Consider the following 6000-nt stretch of genomic DNA (forward strand, 5'->3'; position numbering starts at 1 on the left):
TTTTTATCGTAAATTAATTTATATGTAATAATTCTAAAATATTTTAGTTTTAGTGGTTTGGTTAATAATTTGTTATATTAGAAATGTAGGTTGAACTTTTTGGAAACATTTTTTAACTGGTCTTTTCTTACATTTATGAAATAATTGTGTTTAATATAATAATAGTAGTCAATATTTTGTTGTTGTTCATATTTATGCAAATTGCGAGGGCAATAGAAAATATGTCTATTTACTGGTTTTATAGAAAATATGTCTATTTACTGGTTTTATATAGGCAGTTCGATTTCATTTCATTATCATATTAAACACTAGTTGCATTAGTTCAATCATTTTTAAAATATTTTGTAATTTTGTAGATAAATCCAATTCCAAATAAAACTTTTCTAAAATAAAGTTAATTTTGGTGATGTTTTGCTTAAAAATAGGAAGCAGTGGATTCAAATAGGATCATAAAATGAAGATATGTACATTTATGCTACATTTTTTTTTAAATGTGATATTAAAAGCCATTGTTGAATATGAACATCCTACAATAATAATCAAGTTCAAAAAATTTAAACATTAAACATTGAAAGTTTGATTCTTACCGTACATTAATATTGTATCTCATTTTATATATCTTAAATTTAAACCAATTTAACTATAGATTTTATTTTTTCATTACATTGTATGCTTATTACAATTGATACAGTTTTTTTCAATCAAATTATATGGAGAAAAAAATATACACTAATTTGTATTTTGAATCACTAATAATTATGTTTTTTATTCCAAATTGATTTGTGTTTTGAATCGCTAATAATTATGTTTTTTATTTGGAATAATATATGGAATAGTTTAAAAATTGGTTATTTTTTATAAATAATTAAATACTTAAAATTAATAAAAGATTACAGGTTTCAATATTTAAATATGTGGCAATGTTAATGTTTAAAACTTTAAAATTATTATATATATTAAATTTGGGTATTTAAAAATTCCTTACTATTTTATATAAAAAAAGAGATTCATGTTCATTATTATATATTAACCCTTTTTTATATAAAATAGTATATGATTTTCTTTTAATTCTTTTTTGTTTGTAAGAAGGAAAAATAGACTTTTTAGAAATGGTTTAGCAGTTTTAAACCATGCTTTTGGAAATTGTGTTTTTACGAATTCGTTACGAAAATAATGTATACTTACTTTTTAATACAAACATTTCATAATAATAAATATTTGTTTGTTTTTTTCTAATTCTTATATTTTGTTTCACTTACCTGGCATTGAATTTGTTTTTAAACATTGTAGTTAAGGAATGACAAAAAAGTGCAACGATGAGGCAGTAAAAAAAGAGGGTGAGAAGAACGAGGTTGAAGAAGAGTGTCTGAATTAGAGTTCTTTTAGCTGTAAGGATAGACATACATTTTAACCCATCATTATTTTATGTGCAAAATGCATTATCAATACCCAATCATTTTATATTCACAAATAATATTATGGAGTGGGACAAATATTATGTGTTGTATAGATATATATACTAAAATAATTTGGGTTTAAGAACAAAAGATGTATCTCTTTGCATTGAGCATTTTCGTTTTATTTTTTCATTAATACTATCATGTTTCATTATGTGTACTCAGTTCTCATTTTTTTGTCAAGTACATATTTTCATTTATATGAATTTTCCTTTAGATGTATTATTACTTGAGATCAATTTATAGATTTTGGAACATCCTATCTGAGAGGCATAACCTTTGTTTAACCTTTATTTTAGCAAATAATTTTTATTTATATTTATTTATATTTCTATAATTAAATTTGATAATATTTATAATAAATTAATGTTTTTCTAACCAATTTGTATTTTAATACATGATTATTTTACTAAACATAATTTATCAATATTTTCAACATTCTTCCATGATTCTTCAAGTAATTCTATAACTTATACCACAAATCTATAAAATTGTTGTTGTTACAATTTTTTTCATTTACCATATATAGAACAATAATGTTCTTTCAATATTCTTTAAGTAACTTTGTAGCTCAAACACCAACTATATAAAAATTTTGTTGTTACTAAGAAGAAAATGTCATTATTATATGAAATGATTATATTTTTATCACAACTATCTTTATAATTTGTTAATAACACAACATCTTTCAAGTAAATTAACAATAACAAAGCATGTCTTCTTATATGTAAACTTCCTTTATTCGTTATGATTCAGTTTCCTAAATAATTTATATATCAGTCAAATAGAGGATACATTCTTATTTCATTTCTATTTTATTCTTGATTTCAAATAGTCATTCTAGTTTTATTATTTATTGAAATCATCAATTTTACAATGAACTTTTCATATAACTAGAAATTAGGTCTTCTTCACTCAACTTGAATTCCTACTTTATCCATAATCTTTCAAATTTATTAGACATAGTATGATAATTTTTAGAAAAATAGAAGAATCATTGATAAATATTGTTTATTCATCTATTTTTCAAAACATCAATGAAAAGTTTTGAGATGGTCAATGGTTGAATTCTTAGGCCAAAATAAACTCAAGAAAAATGTCTCATAATTTTTAATGGTCAATGGTTGAATGCTTAGGCTAAAGAAACCCAAGAAAAATCTTTCACAATTTTCACATTATTAGTCGCAAATATATAGCATCATGGCAAATTGACTAACACTACATAATTGTGCATCATACTAAAAAAATTCTAATTTGGATCTACAAAAATGTGACATATATTTAGTTGTGTATTCACATAATGTAAATGTGATTTGGAAAAGTCCTATCATAGTTACTACTTTGTAATTGAGTTACTAGATTTCATTTTTTGGGTAGGAAAATATAAATCGTAGAGACTTTGTTATATAACTATGAATACAATTGTGTTTTGTGAAGCAATTTCATAGAATAATCATTTTTCTCATCTTACATATATGAAATATATATATGAATCTTCTCCATACAATATTAATATTACCTTAAATATTTCATAATATGTTTTATATGTATTATGCGACCAGCTTCTATATGCAGATTTTCTAATAACATACTCCTTAATTTCAATGGGAGAGAATACTTTTCCATGCAACACTTGTTTAGTAAATGAATGATTTATTTATTATTTTTATATTATATTTATTGAATATCATTTTATTCTCATGGATAATATAGGATATTATGTAAAAACAACAAAACGATAAGTTGGTTATTACATGGTACATAATATTAAGCATAAAAAAATATATTAAAATATATATCAAATTATTTTATATTAAAATACGTGAAAACTTAATGCTTTATTTATATTGGGCCTTGAGGATGTCCTAAAACTATTTCTTGGTTGATTTTCCTTGGACTTAAGGAAACATGTTAAAAACCCAAGATCTTGAGGCATCATGCGGGAGTGAACACCTAACAGATTTTCTTATACTAAAATATGTGAAAACTTAATGCTTTATTTATGTTGGGCCTTCAATATGACCTAAAAGTATTTCTTGGGTCATATTCCTTGGATAATAAAACAAGTTAAAAGTCTAAAGTCTAGGGGAATCTAGCAAGAGTGAACATTTGACTCCTTACATATTACAATGAACTTTTGACTTCTTACATGTTACAAAAATGTAATTCCAAGTGACATGGTTTTCTTTGATTGACAACAATAAATCAGTCAAAATTCATGAATAACAACCAATAATCAATGTCTTGTAACTAATATGACAATTAAATTATAATAAATTTTTCAGTTTTAAAAAATAATGAAAAAATCTAAGATAAATCCATATACCAATCATGTATAACTTGTAATATTATGATGATTAACGGTAAAAATCAAACATGATAATGAAAATGTAAGAACGTTGTGATAATTCACAATAGAAATAAAACATCATAATAAAAATGTAAGAGTTTTCTTTGAAAGTTATAAATTTTTTAATTTCTTTTTATGGTTATATATTTATATTTTATTTTGATTTTCAAGAATAACACGTGTTTTTATAATATTCTTTATTTTTAAATAATTTATTTCTTATTTCGTAAGAGTCTTCATCATCTCAGGTTTTTTTATTTATTTATATATACAAGTGGGGTATGGTTTTTGAAATATCTCAACTCTGAACTCACGATCAACACTATTAAGTGTTTTGTTTGTCCAAACAAGTTGATTATAGGTGTTTTTTTCCTCCAAATAAGTTGATAATAAAATACTTTTGTATAGACATATATTTTTCTTTTGTACATTTTATGATAGGTTTTTATGGAGTTATTATAATCACTTTAATTAGTTGTAAATTTATGTTTATTATAATTTAATATTTATTTAAGTTAGTAATTGTAATTTATTTTTTAGTTAGATTTAAGATTTTTGTGATCCATAATATTAATATCAGTTATCATTAGGATTTGGTCGACATTTAAAACCAGCTAATATATTTAATCCTTAAAATTTTAATATTTATATAAATATTAATTAAATAATCATTAATAAAAATTAGTGTTAGAAAGGAAAAGAGAGAACTCCCTTAATAATCTTAACAATCCAATTTTCCTATTGTTAATTGGTTTTAGGGTTTGAAACAACATAAGATGCATTCCCCTTTCACTTTTGGCTCTCTCTACAAGAGTGTTGTACTCGTTGATCTTAGTGTCTCTTTGAACCACCGACTATAGATATGTTAAAAACAATATATGTGATGCTAAGTCTTGATCCTTAACTAGTAATAAAAGTAAGTGTTCCAAATGCTTTATCATTATGAATCATTTTTAGCTTCTAACTTATTGGTATAATGTTATACGTTAAACTGTATCCTCTTCCAATTTGGTATAATGTTATATGTTAAATTGTATCTTCCTGCAATTAAGTGCACTATGTGTAGTCTTATTTTTTTTTAATAGCCATAGTTTTTGTTTTTATTTTTTATTTTTTATTTTTTATTTTTTTATTTTTATTTTTATTTTTATTTTTTTTATTATATTTTTTTAAATCTGGTTATGAAATATATATGTGTTAATAATTGAAATAAAATAAGAGGAAAATTCTATTAACTAAAGAAAATATTTTATCATATTAATATGAATAAAAATATGTTAACTTATCATATATATATATATATATATATATAAAATTAAAAACTATTTTGCAAATGATTAAGTGAGTGTGGTCATGTTATCAATAATGTAACATAAATTCTAAACATTTTTCATTAGAATATGATAATATATATATATATATATATTTTATTGAGATTACTATTTTATATTATTTATATTAATATTTTGAAAGGTATAAATAAATTAATTTCCTCCAATAATTTGTAATTTAATCATGCTATCTAGACTAGATATCTCAAATTTATAATTTTAACAAATTATAAACATATATTAAACACATTAATCAAGAAAATGTTGTATACTTACATTTTGATTTTTCCTCCTTTCTAGTGTAGATAACTCTTTTCTAAATTATCACGTTAATACCATGTTTCATGGCTATTACTAGCATGGGCCCTTTTTCTTCTCGTGTAAGGGAACTTTTGACATCAAACACTCCAACAAGGACTATACTACTCTTTTTTTTTGTACGTTCGGTTATCCCCTTCACATCATAAATTATGAGTGTGAATGCATTACAAGCTTGTATAACCTTAATAATTGAATTACAAAATGTCCGATTTTTTTTTTTTTATTCTAAATAGCTCATTGTAACATTCCATAATTTTTTTTGTTAACAAAATATTATTGAATGTATCAATTTTGTTAACAAATTATTATTGAAGGTATAGATTGGTACATGATTGTCTAGAATATACCAATATGTTTAAAATTATTCTATCTTAAATATATTTATTTATTTTTCATATTAATGCGTTAGCTACAACTAATATTACAAACAATTCTCTTTCTTCAGTTTAGAATAATATATAGATATAGTTTAATCGAAAGAAAAATACATTTTATTTTTCTATTTAGTTATATATATTAAAAATTACTTACATGTATTTTT

This window comes from Pinus tabuliformis, chromosome 1_2 (assembly GCF_031772625.1).
Source record: "Pinus tabuliformis cultivar Carrire ecotype Pingquan chromosome 1_2, CPIR1, whole genome shotgun sequence".
Lineage (NCBI taxonomy): Eukaryota > Viridiplantae > Streptophyta > Pinopsida > Pinales > Pinaceae > Pinus > Pinus tabuliformis.